Source organism: Glycine soja, chromosome 19, assembly GCF_004193775.1.
Source record: "Glycine soja cultivar W05 chromosome 19, ASM419377v2, whole genome shotgun sequence".
Classification (NCBI taxonomy): Eukaryota; Viridiplantae; Streptophyta; class Magnoliopsida; order Fabales; family Fabaceae; genus Glycine; species Glycine soja.
In genome coordinates, this window is record NC_041020.1 from 24,573,603 (window position 1) to 24,592,138 (window position 18,536).

Genomic DNA, 18,536 nt, shown 5'->3' on the forward strand with positions numbered 1-18,536 from the left:
ACATTTCTCTCGATTTGTACACTGAAAGTCAGCTCTGAGCACTATGCGACACTAACAAACTCTACTTCTCTGAAGATATGCTGCAGAATGTGTTTGTGGTCCCCACGCTCTCTCTCTACACAATATTGACCTTGTGCCAAGCGCCAAAACTATTAGGCAATGACTAGCTTGGATCTCTCAACGGATCAAAGCTTTGAAGTCTGTATAAAGCCTGAAGATGTTCGTGTTAAGGTTGTTGAATTACAAGAGAACATTCTGAGATAAAACGAACAAGTGTTGTAACACTGTCAATCCACTAGACGAAGGAAACTTGAGCAAATTGAGTGAATCTTTGCTCTACTAAGTTAGCGAGTTTCTTTATATTCCATATTATTATGTAAACACACTTTGAGCGATTAAGAATACATTTTCTATCTAACATATATTGTTTGTAAAAGCCAGGAGTGGCTTAGTGACAAAGAATACTTAGGTCTTATTCTCAAGGGGAGGTTAAGTGTAGTGTTAGGATTGGCCTAGAGAGTACTCGTTGTAGCCATAACTAACTTAGAGAATACTTGATTGTAATTAAAGATTTGATTAATGGAACCTTTCAAGGTTTGAAGGAGAACTGGACGTAGTCCAAGAGTTGGGGTGAACCAGTATAAAACCTTTATTTATGTTTTCTTACTACTTTTATATAACTAGTTCTTTTCTATAAATCACTTCTGCACTACTATATCCAAGTTTTGTGAACTAGTTTTTCTAAGCACAATGTGATTTTGAACCCCTTGAATGAAACCTTCCATCCATTGATATTTGTTTGAGAAAAGCTTTTAATATTTTTCGAAAGACTAAGTTTTTATTCATCGCACTATTCAAATGCCCTTCTAGTGTGGTTCAGGTACTTCTATTGGTATTAGAGCTTGGCCTCTAAGTAGAGGAAAGAAAACTCCTGAAATGATGGAAGAAGGATATGTTTTGAACAAGCCCCCCATGCTTAAGGGAGCCAACTACAACTTTTGGAAGGAAAAAATGATTGCCTTTTTTGAATCCACTCACATCAATATGTGGGGTGTTGTAGAAAAAGACAATCACATTCCTTTAGATGCTCAAAGAAACGAGATCTCCAGGGACAGATGATGACTATTTGTTGAGGTCAGATGATGACAACCACATTGCATTTAAGAGTTGAGGTCAGGTGCATGCAACATATTGAGCATGATTGATTGGAACTATGGACTGATGATGACTATTTGTTGAGTGTGTGTTGGACTAGTGAATATTTGTGTAAGCTTATGATATTTGTTAATGTCTTCTTACTAATTGTGGTTATTTTATCTTTGTATTAATTTCTTTTATAATAAACTCACCCCTCGAAATTTTTGTACTGTGTGGTTGGTACCTGTGATGATCGCAAACCTTTGTTCGTGGGAGCAGAATGATAGCAATAGAGTACGAAAAGTGAGATTCTTTTGTGGAGCTGTCGAGCTAACGTGATGACATTGGGATTATTTTGGGAGAGAGTTTTGTTTTGTTAATAAACTCCCTTATAGCTGGTTCTGTAATTCTTTTGTTGAATTGAGGATGCAAATCACAAATTTAATTATATGTACGAACAAATTTACTTTTCATTATGTGAATGGTGTTTACTGAGTTACTATTCCTGTATATATGTGTATTCACTTAAGTAATGATGTATTGTTTGGTGAATGTATATCGAGAAAAAAAAATTTACGTTCATTTTTCATAAGCAAATTAATGAAGTTTTCATTTAAATATTGAAATTCTCGCGGTTTAGAGTGGTGATATCGTAGCGATGAGGCGGGTCATTACATGGGTTACAAACCTACAATCCAAATTTGAAGGTGATCCAACGATTAACGAGTCTAGGATTGTGGTTTTATTGGAATAAGTTTGGGTAAAACTTGAAATGTCACAATTTCGACATAGGTCAATCAAACTCCACAAAACCTAACATTCATATCAAGCAATCGCACATAGCTAATTCACACAACAGCTCAACTCATCCAAATCAATCAAATAATCAAATAACACAAGAAATACATTAAACATCTATTTTTAGTTAGCGAAATATCAGGGCGTTACACAAGACTCAGAAGAAAGGGTAAAATCCTTAACCATAGCTCTTGAATATTAAGAAGAAGGGCACAAAGAAACGCTCAAACAAAAACTCTTACTCCAAAAAGAATGTACCTTGGACGAAACATTTTGTTCATTGATATCTATTTGAGAAAAGCTATTAATAGTTTCCGAAAGACTAAGTTTTTATTCATTACACTATTCAACCCCCCTTCTCGTGTGTTTCAGATACTTCACGCAAAACAACCCAAATCAGCACCGCAATGATCATTGAAAATGTGCCCACATCTAGCATGCTCAGGAGCCTTTTTTGCACCACCATCAATGTTACATTTGATAGTATCAGGTTGAGGGGGATACCAAAGAACCTTTTTAATAGCATAAGGTTTAGGAGGATGAATAGAGATAGAGAAGGATTTTAGAAGAGAGAAGTCTTCCATGGAGTGCTTGAATCTTCCATTGGAAAAATTGCTAGCAAGATTAGAAGTAGAAGATATAAGTTGGATAGCATAAAAAAAAGGAAGCTAACTTATTATCAAAATGGAGCTTGTTGCGAGAGGTCCAAATAACGCAGAAGGAGTGGACAATGAGGGATAATATGTAATGCCTTTCGTTACAATAAAATTCTCATAATAAAAACATTCTTTAATACTTAAACAACATGAATTTTTAAAAATTACAATTGTCTGGAATACCTCAAATATTATAAATAAGATTAAATCCTTACAAAGTACAATATTCTCAAATATGGACATCTAATGAGCACTAACAATATAATGGAATTAACTAAGAGAAGACTAAGTCTTCAAGTCTCCTTTGTTCCAACAACTTCTTCCTCATGCTCTAAAAACAACACTTCCAATGAGATATAATTCAGCGAGTAAAACAAGTTCTAAAAGAAGTTCAAAAATAGTGTTGTTCTCGACCGGTGTGATGATTTAGAAAATCAACCATGGTATTCGCAATGAAAATTTTTATTGAAGCAGCCACAATTCAATAAATATTTCAATAAATAACATCATCTCAAAGCACTCAAACAAATACCTCAAACACAACTAAGTGATTCCCGGAATCACTAGACTCAACTCTTTGGTTCCCAGAACCAATGTGGATCTTAGATTCTTCAAAGGGTCTATAAGCTCATATTTCATGCAATGATATCCCACTATCTTTCCCATCATAGATGGAGGTATCCAAAATTTCTTCCCCATTCCAGATGGAGGTATCTATCATCTTAATCTCTAAATAGAATGTTTACCGTCATTCCTTCCCTGAAGGTAATGACTGACTCTCACAATACTTAAACCATTTGCATCAATTGTAATTATCCTTAATATCGCCATATCAACACCATAATTTCATATCAATTAATCATGTGAAGAATACACCAATACACATGTATAATTAAATTAAATTAAAGTCGTACATAAGTTAAAATATACATGTTTATATAAATTGGTTTAAGCTCAAGCCACAACACGTTGATACATGATTCACAAACTTAATTCAAAGCACATAAACACATGTATATATATATATATATATATATATATATATAATTCAATCCTCAACTATGTACCTATACCATGGAAGTTTAGAAAAAACGTTGTTTTACTCACCTCTTGAATCACAATAATTTGTGTTCTTTGCTTATTATTCCTCTTGTCTATTAAATAGCTCAATAAGATTATTCTCTTTGTTGCTTTCTGATGCAATCCTACCCCGCAAGGGCATTGGATAGAAAACTCCAAGTAGATTGGGCCAGAGATGCAAGAGAAGGCCCTAGGGTTCTTATGAGCCTTAGGGTAGATTTCGGGCCCATGGGCTAAGTACGAGCCCACTTATCTTTGTAAATATTAGATTAAGGTTTCATTATTTTTGGGCCTTGTATTTAGGGCTCCATAATGTAGGTAGGGTACCCTAGAAATATAGGATTTTTCAGCCCTTGTATTTTAGGGCACCTAGACTAGTTTTTGTATTAGGGGTAGTTTTGTAATTTCACATGCACTAAGTGGATATTTGATGTGTGTGGTTGGAAATAAATTTAATTGAATTGGTAGAAGCCCAATCCAATTAAATTTTAGAGGGGGAGGTGAGCATTTGCTTACTACACCCCATTGCCACATCATATAGTCACACTTTGTGCATGTCCTTCATGCTTTTCATGCCTCATGACACCTAAGCACACTTAGTGAAGAATCTTGGAATTGATCTTGGATTAGTGGGCTGAACCATAACTAAAATTCACTAATCATAATTAGTGAAATTTTGGCTCCAAAGTTTGGCTCCACAAATTCAATTTCAAATTCAAGTGAAATTTGAATTTCCCTCCAATTTTGTGTGACACTTAGGCTATAAATAGAGGTCATGTGTGTGCATTTTTTTCAACTTTGATCATTTGAATATTAAACTTCAGATTTCAAAGCTCATTTAGAGCACAAAATTTCGTGCTCTTCTCTCCCTCTCCCTTCATTCATCTCCTTCTTCCTCCAAGCTCTTATCCATGGCCTCCTATGGTGGTGAGCTTCTTCTAGACTCATCTTCTCCTTGAAGTGGCGTCTCCTCTCTCTCTCCCTTTCTCCATTCCGCTGCCATTCATATTCCAAGAAGCAAAGGAATCCATTGATGAAGAAGATCCTAGGCCTACAAGCTCCAATGGAGCTTGCATCATGTGGTATCAAGAGCATCTTCATCTAGGTGATGTTCTTTTGCTTCCTCTATCTTTTTGTTCGGTGAATTCTCTTTAATTCCTTGTTCTTCATCTTATTCTCCATGTATATCCTCCATTGTCTTGTGGTTTGGTGCTGTTTAGAGTAGATTCAAAAAAAAAATAAACCGATTAAATCTTAGATCTACACTTGTTCTTGCATTTCTATGGTTCAAATTTTGTAGATCTACTCTTGAATCTTGTTTTTGTGTTGAATTTAGGTTCTATCAATTTTAATTCATAATATTCTTGTGCTGAACCTTTAGATCTAAATTTTTTTCCAAAATATTGATTAGAAAAAAAAAACACAAAAATCTAAGTGTAAATCACTTAATCCATGTTGTCTTAGAGTCATGTTTAGTCATAGTAATTGTCACATTATGTTCTAAGTTTGTGTTGAATTTTATTTTGTTGATTGAATTCTAGATACATTTGTTCATGTATTCTTGTCATTCTTAGCCTATCTTTTGAATTTTGAGTCTAATTCATGCATGTTATTTAGTTCATAACATGTTCTAAATCAATTCCTAGAAGTAGTCTTGTTCTTGAACTTTTTTTTTTTTGCTTTCTAAGTTTCCTACATGATGCCTATGATGAAGTTGAGTTGTGGTGCTGAGTTGTGGCTGGACTTGTGAATCAAATAAGTCTTAAGCTCTCTTGAATTTTGTTATTCAAGATAATTGAGCATAAGCAAACACAAATTGTAACTATCCAAGCCTTAAGCAACATAAACACTACTCTTGATTTCTAGGTTGAAATCGCTGGTGCTGGCAGCTTGAACATACGAACTTGTATAAATTACTGGGAATTGGTCACTACGTTTTTTGAGCTGAAACTTTTACTGAATTTTCTAGACATCTGGACCAAAATTATAAAAAAAGAACCAAGCGATTTGGGTTAAAGAAAAAAATAATAAAAATCTCACAAGTTGGCAGAAAAATCAGTGTCCAGGAAAAAAAAGAAAAGTGAAAGGAAAGTGTGCTTGTTGTTTTGGCTCAAAATTTGTTCTATAATTGGTGCCTATTTTATACCAATCCTAGTTCTGAAATTTCAATTGAACATTATTGTGAAAACAAGTGCCAAAACTAGAGGTTTCTTGAGTCTTTTTTTTTTAGAGTTTTTATACTCTACTCTAGAGCCATTCTAGGTTTCTCTTTGAGTCCTAGCTTGTTCTTTTGTGCTTTTCATTGCTTTAATTGTTGAATAATCCTTGGAAATTTGTCTTGTTAAAACTCTATTGGTTTAGCTTTCATTTCATTTTTTTTTGGTCTTTGGTTATTGCTTGTCTCTTTGTTTCCTTGGTTGTGAGTTGCCATATAGGGAATTGGAAAGGAGGATTGGTGCCATATCTTGAAGAATTTGAGTCAAGAAGAAAGGGGCCAACCACCTTAAGAGCTATTGGACTAAGAAGCACTCCAAATTGAGTGAAACACTAAAGAGAGAATAGCCACCACAATTGAGGACTTTTTTTTTTCTTTGTAATTTTGTAATTGGCAATTTGCTTTGCTTTCAAATTTTGTAACACAAAGGCCTTTCATTGGAAGTAAGTTGGGAGCCTCCGCTAGGTCACCCTACTTCCATTTGTGTGTAATAATTTTAGGCAATTTTCCCTTAGGATAGTGAGTGTTTTGTTGGGAACCTTAAATGAGGTCATCCAAACACTCTTAGGATCCGCCTAGTTTGCATTTCTTGCACTTTAATTTCTTGCTTACTTTCATAGCTTATTTCCTTTACCCTCCATTGTCAAACCGCCTAGATAGCTTTCCTTTTTACCAATTAGTTTTTACCTTATCTTTCACACCTTTTTTAGTGTTTATTTTGGCTAGTTTCAACCATAGTTTCTTTTACCTTTTTTTCAAACCCCCAACAAGAAAGAACCATAACTTAGGAACCAACATGAGTCTTCATTCTTCATCTAGTGTTAATGGTGAGGGTTCTACTCCTAAGGACCCCTTGTATAAGATATTAGATGAGTTGAGATCCCTTAAGTTGTGGAAAGAAAAACAAGAGAGAAAAGAAAAAGGTAAAAAAAGAGTGGAAGAAATAAGTCAAGATGAAAGAAAGAAAATAAGAGAGGAAGAAAGAAGAAAAATAATGAAAGAAATGAAAAGAGAAAAACATGTCTCCTATAGTAGTCATAACTCTTGCAAGAGCCTAAGTGAAGAACTTCGTGACTATTATGAAGGAAGGCATAGGTCACATCTTAGACCTCACTCCCATAGGAGAGAAAATGAAAGAAAGCCTCAAGAGGTTAACATTAAACTCCCATACTTCCATGGGAAGGACAATGTAGAGGCTAATTTAGATTGGGAAATAAGGGTAGAGCAACAACTTAAAAGGAAGTCTACTTCAAAATCTTATGGCTCTCACTCTTATCCAAAGAAAGACCAAGGTCAAGGAATCTTAGGGGTGAGACCTTCTAAGCCCAAAGATAATAAGGGGAAGACAATAGAAAAGCAACCCCTTAAGGCTAGTATGCAAGAGAAGACTAGCTCCATGAAGTGCTTTAAATGTCTTGGAAGAGGACACATTACTTCTCAATGCCCCACCAAGAAAACCATGATTATGAGGGGCCAAGACATTTATAGTAGCCAAGATGAGGCTACTACTTCACCTTCCTCTAGTAAAAGTGAAGAAGCAAAAGGGGAAGAATCTAGTGAAGAGATCTACCCCCAAGAAGAAGGACAACCTTAATGGTTAAGGAGGAGTGTAAGGAGGTAAGTGTCTCCTCCAAGAGGTTAGCTAAGAAGGAAAGACATTTTGAAATAAAGACAAATATTAAAGAAATTTCCCTTCTTAGACAACCTCCACATTTTCTCCTTTGTAAAAAGACACTTGTTAGCATTGCCACATCTCTTAGGCTTGAGTTTAATCCTCAAGTAAAGGAGTTGTTGGATGAGGGTTTGGTTCGCAAGAGATTAAATCCTTGTGCTTTGTTGGTGCCCAAAATAGGTATTATTAGGCACCAAATCCCTAAAATAGGTGGTGTGATGAATGTTTTGGGTGGTGCAACACTCTTTTGTAAAATCACTCGTGCACCCAACATCTTCATGATTTGTGTACATAGGGACTCATTAGGTAGGTTTGTTCTTATTTTTAGTTTCAATACAAACTTAGGCACTCATATGGGACACCTTAGGTTTGTCATACTTTTTGGTAGGAATAATCAACATGAAAATACAGAAAAAGGTATGTTCTATTGCTTTACTTTTCTTAATTTTTTAAATTGTGATCAAGGGGTTCCCATGAACCCTAAGAGAATAAAGGTCATTCCTGAGTGGCCCGCTCCACCAAGTGTAAGAAAAAATTGGGGCTTCCAAGACTTAACAAGCTTTTACAAAAGGTTTGCCCCATATTTTTCTATACTTGTAGCACCACTCATTGAGTTGGTGAGGAACCATGTTCCTTCATGGGAAGATGCCCAGGAAATGAGTTTTCAGACCTTACCTTGCTTCAACATACTAAACACCACTAATACATATGTTTTTGTTCTTTTTACAGGTGTTGAGGAAAAAAGCCCAGCGTTTCAAGAACCTCGGGATTTGAGGTCAAATCCTTTTCAAGGGGGAGGGAATGATGCAATCCTACCCCGCAAGGGCATTGGATAGAAAACTCCAAGTAGATTGGGCCAGAGATGCAAGAGAAGGCCCTAGGGTTCTTATGAGCCTTAGGGTAGATTTCGGGCCCATGGGCTAAGTACGAGCCCACTTATCTTTGTAAATATTAGATTAAGGTTTCATTATTTTTGGGCCTTGTATTTAGGGCTCCATAATGTAGGTAGGGTACCCTAGAAATATAGGATTTTTCAGCCCTTGTATTTTAGGGCACCTAGACTAGTTTTTGTATTAGGGGTAGTTTTGTAATTTCACATGCACTAAGTGGATATTTGATGTGTGTGGTTGGAAATAAATTTAATTGAATTGGTAGAAGCCCAATCCAATTAAATTTTAGAGGGGGAGGTGAGCATTTGCTTACTACACCCCATTGCCACATCATATAGTCACACTTTGTACATGTCCTTCATGCTTTTCATGCCTCATGACACCTAAGCACACTTAGTGGAGAATCTTGGAATTGATCTTGGATTAGTGGGCTGAACCATAACTAAAATTCACTAATCATAATTAGTGAAATTTTGGCTCCAAAGTTTGGCTCCACAAATTCAATTTCAAATTCAAGTGAAATTTGAATTTCCCTCCAATTTTGTGTGACACTTAGGCTATAAATAGAGGTCATGTGTGTGCATTTTTTTCAACTTTGATCATTTGAATATTAAACTTCAGATTTCAAAGCTCATTTAGAGCACAAAATTTCGTGCTCTTCTCTCCCTCTCCCTTCATTCATCTCCTTCTTCCTCCAAGCTCTTATCCATGGCCTCCTATGGTGGTGAGCTTCTTCTAGACTCATCTTCTCCTTGAAGTGGCGTCTCCTCTCTCTCTCCCTTTCTCCATTCCGCTGCCATTCATATTCCAAGAAGCAAAGGAATCCATTGATGAAGAAGATCCTAGGCCTACAAGCTCCAATGGAGCTTGCATCATTTTCTTCTTCTTGATTCTTCTCACTCTACTAATTTTCTATTTTCTAAGAGAGAGATTGACTATAAGTTCTAGGAAAATTAAATTGTCTATCCTTATATAAGTACAAGAGTATGTGATTAAGATTAAGTCACATGAGATATATTGTTAATAGATTTGGCTAGACCAAATCCTTCTTTATCCTTTTATACTCTATTATCTAGATTTATCCAACTATTAACAATATCTAATGCTACTATTTTATTTTCTTTCAAGATATATTGAGATAAAACTTGATAAGATTTAAATCGCTCTCAAAGATCTTTAATTCAAGTATAACAAATATTTGATTCAAACTTGATATACAATATTATATTATCACTGTAATAATCATCTTTACAATAGCATTAATCTTTTAATCCTTTTAATTCAAATAAATCCTTACACTGATAATTTTTATATTAAAACTAATAACAATAATTATATTAAAATTTTAGGATGTTACATAATACAACATCCTTACCCTGGTTGCTCCATCTTCTATCGAAGATATGCAAAACATAATGAAAGTCACCAAGGATGATTAAATTTTTTTATCTTAGATTGTAATTACCCCTAAATTCTCTTAGCAAAATTGCAAGAAAGAAAAAGGTGTTTTGAGTCTTCATCATGTTGGCCACAGAGAGAGAAAATTTAAACCAAAGTGCAACCTCTTCGCCTCAGATTATCATAAGTTGGAACTTTCCTATGGAGGATCCTCCAAAGAAGGAAGGATTTGTAGGGAGGAACTGCCTGTGACAAAATAAGCTTGAACTAATGGGAAATTGGGTTGGGCTAACAAAAGTGCTTAATAGACTCATGCAACCCAGGAACCCAAGAAAAGATGAAGTCAGGAATGGCCTAACTACCATTATGCCAAAAATATGTAAATGAGGCAAAAAATTGATTACAAATAGATGGGGGAAGGATAATAGCTTCTGAGAGAAGTCACTAAAGGCACCAACAATCATTCCAAAAATTGACTTGGTCCCTAGAGCCAAGGATCCAACCCATGTTGGTCTTGGCCAGATTGAAATGAGGTCTAATGGAAGGCCATATGGAGGATTTTCTATACAGAGAAAAGTTTTCATTCCTCTTAATGAATCTAGCCCTATAAAATTGAGCCCAAGTGTCATTAGAATAGAGGAAGCTCCAATAGAGCTTGAGGGAAGCCGCTTTGTTAATGGTTATCACATCTCTAAGGCCTAGCCCCCCTTCCTCTGTTGGGGAGTAAACAAAAAACCATTTAATAGTACAAATCTTTTGTTAGTCTAGATCACCTGCCCAAATGAAGTTTTAATCCACCTATTAACAAGCTTGAGCAATTTGTTAGTCCAAGCATAAATGTGGAAGGAATACAACAACATACCATTAAAGGTGGAGTTCACCAACTAGATCCTCCCCATAATGGATGACATAGATCCTTTCCAAGAAATTATTTTACATCTAATTCTATCTGTAAGAGGTCTAAGATGACAAACTTTGGGCTTGCCAAGGAATAAGGGAACTCCCAAATAGGTGAATGGAAGACTGCTAATTTTGAATCCCAATTATTTTTTTATTTATGCAACCTTTCTAGTCGCCATATCACCCAGAAAGAACAAGCATTTCTCAAGGTTGATGTGTTGACCAGAGGCTTGAGCATAATCATTAAACAAATTCATAAGATTCGTCAAATTTATCTTGGTTCCCCTACAGAAAATAAGAATATTATTAGCATAAAGAGTGTGAGAAGGAATGGGAAATTTCATGGAACTACCCATAGGTGAAACAGCCTTGGAGTCGATAAGAAGAGAGATCTCCTGACTTAAAACTTTCTCTGCAAGACAAAACAATAATAAGGAGATGGGGTATCCTTGACAAAATCCCGTCTTACAAGAGAGGTAACCAAATACGGAAAGCACTTTAATGAGAAAATTCCAATCCAATGTGTTGAAGACCTTCTTAACATCAAATTTAATGGCTATATTACCACCAAAAGCCTTTTGATTCAACATATTGAAGGCCTCAAAAGCTATACAAATACAATCAATGATGCTTCCTCCCTTGACAAAATCTCTTTGGTTATTAAAAATCAGCTTAGGAGTAATTTAGGCCAATCTACTTGTGACGATTTTAGAGATAATCTTAAATTGGAAATTACCCAGAGCAGTGGGTCTGAAGTTCTCTATTCTATCCTCTTATGGAAATTTAGGAATAAAGGCAAAAAATGTTTGATTTAAATCCAAGGAGAAGCCAATTCTTTTGAAAAAAGTTGAAGGACAAAATTATAGACAACCTTTGAGATAATTTCCTAGTACCTGTGGTAGAAGTGGCCTCTGAAACCATCAGGGATAGGGGAACTAGAGCTACTCATAATGAAAACTACATTTTTAATCTCACCAATAGATGGGGGGTTAGATAAAAAAAATGTTCTCTTGGGTCACCAATTGAGAGATAAGCTTGTTGATTAAATCATTGGAGGAGCATTGATTATTTCAGGAAAACAACTCTGAGTATAAAGGAGTAATGTGATGTTGAATCTAGTCCTAGGATTGAAGGATGTTGTCATATCCTAATTCTGTCTAGACAAGTTATTAAAAAAACAAAAAAAATGAAAAAAAATAAGAAAATAAAAAATGAAAAAATAAGAAGAAGAAAAAGAGAAAAAGAAAGAAAAAAAAGGAAAGAAAGAAACAAAAAAAGGAAAGGAAGAAAAAAAAAAGGAAAGTAAGAACAAAACAAAAAGCAAGAAAAAAGAAAAAAAGAAAAAAAGGAAAGAAAGAACATAAAAAGAAAATTAAAAAAAGGAAAGAAAGCAAACATAAGCAAGAAAAAAAATGAAAAAAATGAAAGGAAGAATAAAAATAATAATAAAAAGGAAAAGAATAAGGAGAACAAAAGGAGAAAGAACTCTATAAAAGGAGGAGATATGAACAAAATTACATAGAAGAAAGAATTACACAAAAATATAGAGAAAACACATAGAGAACACGCAGAAAATAAGAAAAGACATGAATCTTGAGGAGGCGAAAGAAGCTCAGTTCATTGTGTCGTCTGGCACTTGGAAAGGAGGAGAGACCTCCAAGTATCCCCTTATTCCTTTCTTCTCATCTCTTTCTATCTTTCTCTTTTATTTTCTTTCCTTCACTCTTCCTTCCCTTCTCTTCTTTCTTTTGGTCTTCTATTTGATTCGTTTTAACTCGTCGGTGAACCCTTAGCCATTGGTGAGACTCTTAGAAGTTTTTTTTTTGTAAATGTTTTGTTCCCCATCTTTTTTTATAATGATAAAAAAAACGAAAAAAGAAAAACAATAAAAATTTCTATTAACACCACCTTTTTCACATATACAGTTTTTTCTTTCATTTTGGGCCTGACCTGTTTTCAAAAAACAGCCATACATAAAATAAATACCACTAGTCACATCTCCATTTACACACACACCCTTACTCCTTTTGGGCATAGCCCATATAAAGTAAAAAATGTTATTTACACCACCTTTTTTCCGATTTGGCTATATTATTCATTTTTTATTTATAATTGTTTGGTTAGTTTATAATGTATTATAAATATTCCGTAACTTATTTATTTTCCCCATCTTTTAACCCCACACCCTTAATTATTAACTGTATTCCTCACTTCTATTATATCGCTTTCTATTCCCATTCAATTTATTTGTGTGTGTCTCGTCTATTGATTACTTAACACTACATTAATCATTTTGAAATTCTATGTTAGTACTCTTTAGTACGCGCTTACATTCTATGCACTTCATGTTGGGTCTCCGACTTGCTTGGTGGTGTTTTAATAAACGTGTGGGTAAATTTAGCGAATGTCATGCTGGGTCTCTGACTTGGTTGACTTCACAAAGTTTACCGCAAACCCGAAATCTTTTTCACATTCTATTCACTCCATTCTAGGTCTCTGACTTGCTTGGTGGTGTTTCAATATCGTGCGAGTAAATTTTGTGAATGCCATGTTGGGTCTTTGACTTGCTTGACTTTACAAAGTTTACCACAAACCTGAAATCTTTTTTTCACATTTCATGCACTCCATGTTGGGTCTCCGACTTGCTTGGTGGTGTTCCAATAACGTGTGAGTCAAATTTCGTGAAAGACATGTTGGGTCTCCGACTTGCTTGACTTTACAAAGTATACTTGAGATTCTCCCTTTTCTCCACAAACAAACAATCACTCAATGAATGTCCTGTGAATGATTAGTAGTGTATGTATGTTTTATACTTGTTACGCGCTTTGGCTTTTTGTTGATGCCAAAGGGGGAGAGAAATAGGGATTAAATCAAGAACTCACATAAGTAATTAACTTAATCTCAAGTGAAGCTTAAACTCAAAAACAAAGGGGGAGAATATGGAAAATTAAGTGAGTGATCAACTAGGAAAAAATGTGTGTATGTGTTTCTTGATTTCAAGGTTGTCATCATCAAAAAGGGGGAGATTGTAGAAGCAAGCTTCACGATGTTGAATCAAGATTGATTCAAGTTGTTTTGATGATAACAAAGATGATGACAAAAAGCCCAAGAGAATGATTTCAAGATTGAGTCAAGAACAATTCAAGAATCAAGAGAAATTTGATTTCAAGATTCAAGAAAAGATGAATTCAAGATTCAAGAGAAGAAATCAAGAAGACTTCACAAGGGAAGTATTGAAAAGATGTTTTAAAAAACAAACATAGCACAATTTTGTTTTTCAAAAGAAGTTTTCACCAAATTTTCTAAGTTACCAGAGTTTTTACTCTCTGGTAATCGATTCCCAGATTCTTGTAATCGATTACCAGTGGCAAAGTTTGTTTTCAAAAGCTTTCAATTGAATTTACAACGTTCCAATTAATTTCAAAATGGTGTAATCGATTACAAGATATTGGTAATCGATTACTAATGTGTTTGAACGTTGAAATTCAAATTCAATTGTGAAGAGTCACATCCTTTCACAAAAATGCTTTGTGTAATCGGTTACAATGATTTGGTAATCGATTACCAGTGATAAGTTTTGAACAAAAATCAAAAGATGTAACTCTTCCAATGGTTTTCAAGTTTTTCTAAAGGTTATAACTCTTCTAATGGTTTTCTTGACCAGACATGAAGAGTCTATAAAAGCAAGTCCTTAACTTGCATTTTCAAAAACAATCATTACAATCCTTTACAACCTTTTGAATCTCTTTGAGCATCTACTTAAATTTCTTCTTCTTCTTCCTTTGCCAAAAGCTTTCTAAAGTTTTCTGGTTTTTCCAAACCTTGAAAACAAAAGTATGCTATTCATTTTTCTTTCTCTTCTCCCTTTGCCAAAAAGAATTCGCCAAGGACTAACCGTCTGAATTCTTTTTGTGTCTCTCTTCTCCCTTCTCCAAAAGAACGAAGGACTAACCGCCTGAATTCTTTTGTGTCTCCCTTCTCCCTTGTCAAAGAATTCAAAACGACACAGTCTGAGAATTCTTTTGATTCTTCCCTTTCCCATAAACAAAAGATTTCAAAGGACTAACCGCCTGAGAATTCTTTTGTTTCCCCTTTCACAAAGTTTCGAAGGACTAACCGCTTGAGAACTTTGTCTTAACACATTGGAAGGTACATCCTTTGTGGTACAAGTAGAGGGTACATCTACTTGGGTTATTGTAACTGAGAACAAGAGAGAGTACATCTCTTGTGGATCAGTTCTAGTGGAGGGTACATCCACTAGGTTGTTCAAAGAGAACAAGGGAGGGTACATCCCTTGTGGATCTTTGCTTGTAAAGGATTTGAGAAGGTTGAAAAGAAATCTCAAGGACCACAAGTCACTTGGGGATTGGATGTAGGCACGGGTTATTGCCGAACCAGTATAAAACTCTTGTGTTTGCCTTCTTCTTCCCTACACTCTTTAATTTCCACTGTGCACTTTAATTACCGCTTTTACTTTTGGTGAAGTTTATATTTCTGTTCTTTACTTTCTTAACAACATAGTAAAAGCCTAAGAAGGGTAAATTTTAATTAGTAAAGGTCCAGTAATAATTAATTCAACCCCCCGTTCTTAATTATTTTGAGGCCACTTGATCCAACACAAACCTTTTGTCGACCTAAAAAACTAAAAAAACATATAAAAATAAAATTTTTCTTTCTTTTTCTAAATAAAAAAATATAACAAACATAATTAATGTTCTCAAGGGAAGATAAATAATTAATAAGTCATTTTATTTTTAGTACACTCGATTAAAGGTTGTCGTCTTTATGACGAGGCGCGTGGGGTGCTAACACCATCCTCGTGCGTAAACAACTCTCAAATCATTTTTCTCAAATCGTAGACCATTCCTTATCTTTTTTTGTTTTTCCAATGTTTTCCTTAAATAAACATCGATGACGACTCCCCCAGTTCTCTTTTTTGGAAAACTCCCTCTCTATCTTTTCTTTATCATCGTCCCTTTGTGGCCTACGTTGCGACATATGGTGACTCCACTGGGGACTAGTAAGAGAGTTAAGCCATTTAATCGAGTGTGCAATTTTATCGTGACTTTTTCTTTATTTATTTTCCCTTCTTTTATCTTTTCGTCGTGCTCCTGTTCGTTGTCGTTTCATTTTACAACCGTTCTTTTCATGGTTTTGCTTTGATCTCATTTCTTTTATTCTTTGTTTCGCTCATGCTTGTATATATCCTTTGCTATGTTGTTACTTCTTTGTGTCTTTCTATCACTTTCATAGTTAGAAGTAAATTGTGCCATTGAATCCTAGGGTAGACAACATGTGCTATATTTGTTGTATCCGTCTGGGAATTTTCTGGTCGTTTTGTAGGAGGGGTTGGGTAGTTCTTAGGTTGCTTCGTTCACACATGAAACATACACTTTTTGCATACACTTTGAGATATTAGGCCTTATACTCCGGTCTGTGTGAGCCATAGGTAACGGAGGTCGATTTGTGGTCATGCTGGGTCTTTGACTTGCTTGATGACAGTTAAAAAGTGCCTGGGTCTCTGACTTACGGGTCATGTGAGCGAGCAAAATGGGAGCGTACATTCATACCCAACGACGATAAAAAGTGCAAAAGACACACATTAGAGAGAGATACAAAATAATCAATCTATATTTATTAATGTTGCAATTTATTGTTTACAATGATATCCTAAAACATGAAGATCCTAATGAGTCCTTGGGGAGGCCCAAACAACGAGCCTTTAAACTGCCCCAAGCATTATGCATAGTGTCACAACCTACCTCATGACAGGACAGTGAAGGAAAATAAATGATGCATCTTCTAAAAAAAGAAAACGAGTGGAGTCGCCATCAATGTTTATTCGAGGAAAACATTAGAAAAACCAAAAAGAGGTCTACAAATTTCGAAAATAAGGGTTCGAGAGTTGTTTATGCATGGGGAAGGTAGTAGCACCCCATGCGCTCATCACAAGGGACGACAAACTTTAATCGAGTGTGCACAATGTGACTTTAAAATTATTTATTTTCCCAAGAGCGGTGAATTACTTTTATTACATTATATTATTATATTTTTTATTTTTTCCGAGTCAACAAGGGTGTTGCCCTTGCTTCCACGTATCCCCAGGTGCGATGAGGAAATAAGACCTACGTAGTTCTTTAAGTCTGAATGTTTGTGTGTTAAATTGATTTTATGCTTTTGAAAGATTTATTTTATTTGTGAACAAAGAGTCGTTAAGGCATTGGACCTTGAAACGACGTTTTAAATTTTGAAACGCGGAGAGAATCGTTAAGGCGTTAGACCTTGAAATGATCTCAAGTGATATTTGATAAAAAGAAGTTTGGTTGTGAATTGATTTCCTTTATTTGTTTTTTTTGGTTTATTAGTCTCTAGTCTTATAATGGAAAAGAAAACGATTCCACGACACTGGGGGTCGACTAGAATTAAACCTTACAAATAAAATGAAATTACCAATGATAAAGGGGAGAAGATGAATACCCACATAATATCAGAGAGGACCCATACGGTACGTGGATTACATTCAACTCTTAAGAAAAGAAAAGAAAAGGAAGAAGAACTAACCGGCTGTTGCATAGGGTACAAGGCTAGCAAGAGGAGCGATGTAGGGAATGATCCTCAATTGCGATTCGGCAGCGCCTCAACTTCGCTTTTCTTCTTTTTCCTTCCTCTCCCTTCGTTTTTCTCCCTCTCTAAACTTTCTAAACCCCCAAAACCATTCCTCTGCATGGCTATTTATAGAAAAAGCCATTTGGGGTAGGGGCAGCTCGCCCAGGCGAGCTAGTTGCTTAAGATTGAAGGTATTTCATGGCCTAGGCGAGCTAGATGCTAGCTTGGGTGAGCTAGGGTCCAAAAAATTCCAAAAAATGACCATTTTGCCCCCTCCTGGTGGCTTTTGTTTCCGGAACTGACAAACAACCATCTAAACCCTGCATGACCCCTTGGCCTTGCTCTTTAACCGGTGCCAAACACCGTAATTTGACTAGCAATGATCAAAACATCATATTTGAATGATAAAACATCATACCTAGACGAAATTAGGGTCTGATAGCTACCCCTCTTCACTTATCTTTTATTGAAAATAAAAGGTAAGTAAAGATAAGGTAAGGACCCTAATTTCATACTAGCGATCTTGCTTTTCAAAATCGAACGCCAGAGAAAAAAGAAGTGAAACCAAAAAAACAAAAGGACATTGAAGTCCTATAACACTAAACAGAGGACCTTGAAGTCCTATAAAACATAAAATGGAGGACATTGAAGTCCTGTAGAGCATAAAAGTAAAGGACATTGAAGTCTTGAAAGTATCAAACATAAGACATTGTAGTCTTGTAAAACATAAAGCAGAAGATATTGAAGTCTCTGGAAGCGTAAAAGACTGAAGACATTGTAGTTTTTGAAAGTGTAAAAGACAAAAGACATTGAAGTCTTTGAAAGCGTAAAAGACTGAAGACATTGTAGTCTTTGAAAGCATAAAGAAAAAGACATTGTAGTCTTGGAATAATAAAACAAAAGACATTGTAGTCTTCAAAAGCGTAAAAGACAAAAGACATTGAAGTCTTTGAAAATGTAAAAGACTGAAGACATTATAGTCTTTGAAAATGTAAAAGACTGAAGACATTGTAGTCTTTGAAAGCGTAAAAGACTGAAGACATTGTAGTCTTGGAAATCATAAAGCAGAAGACATTGTAGTCTTTGAAGGTGTAAAAGACAAAAGACATTGAAGTCTTTGAAAATGTAAAAGACTGAAGACATTGAAGTCTTTGAAAATGTTAAAGATTGAAGGCATTGTAGTC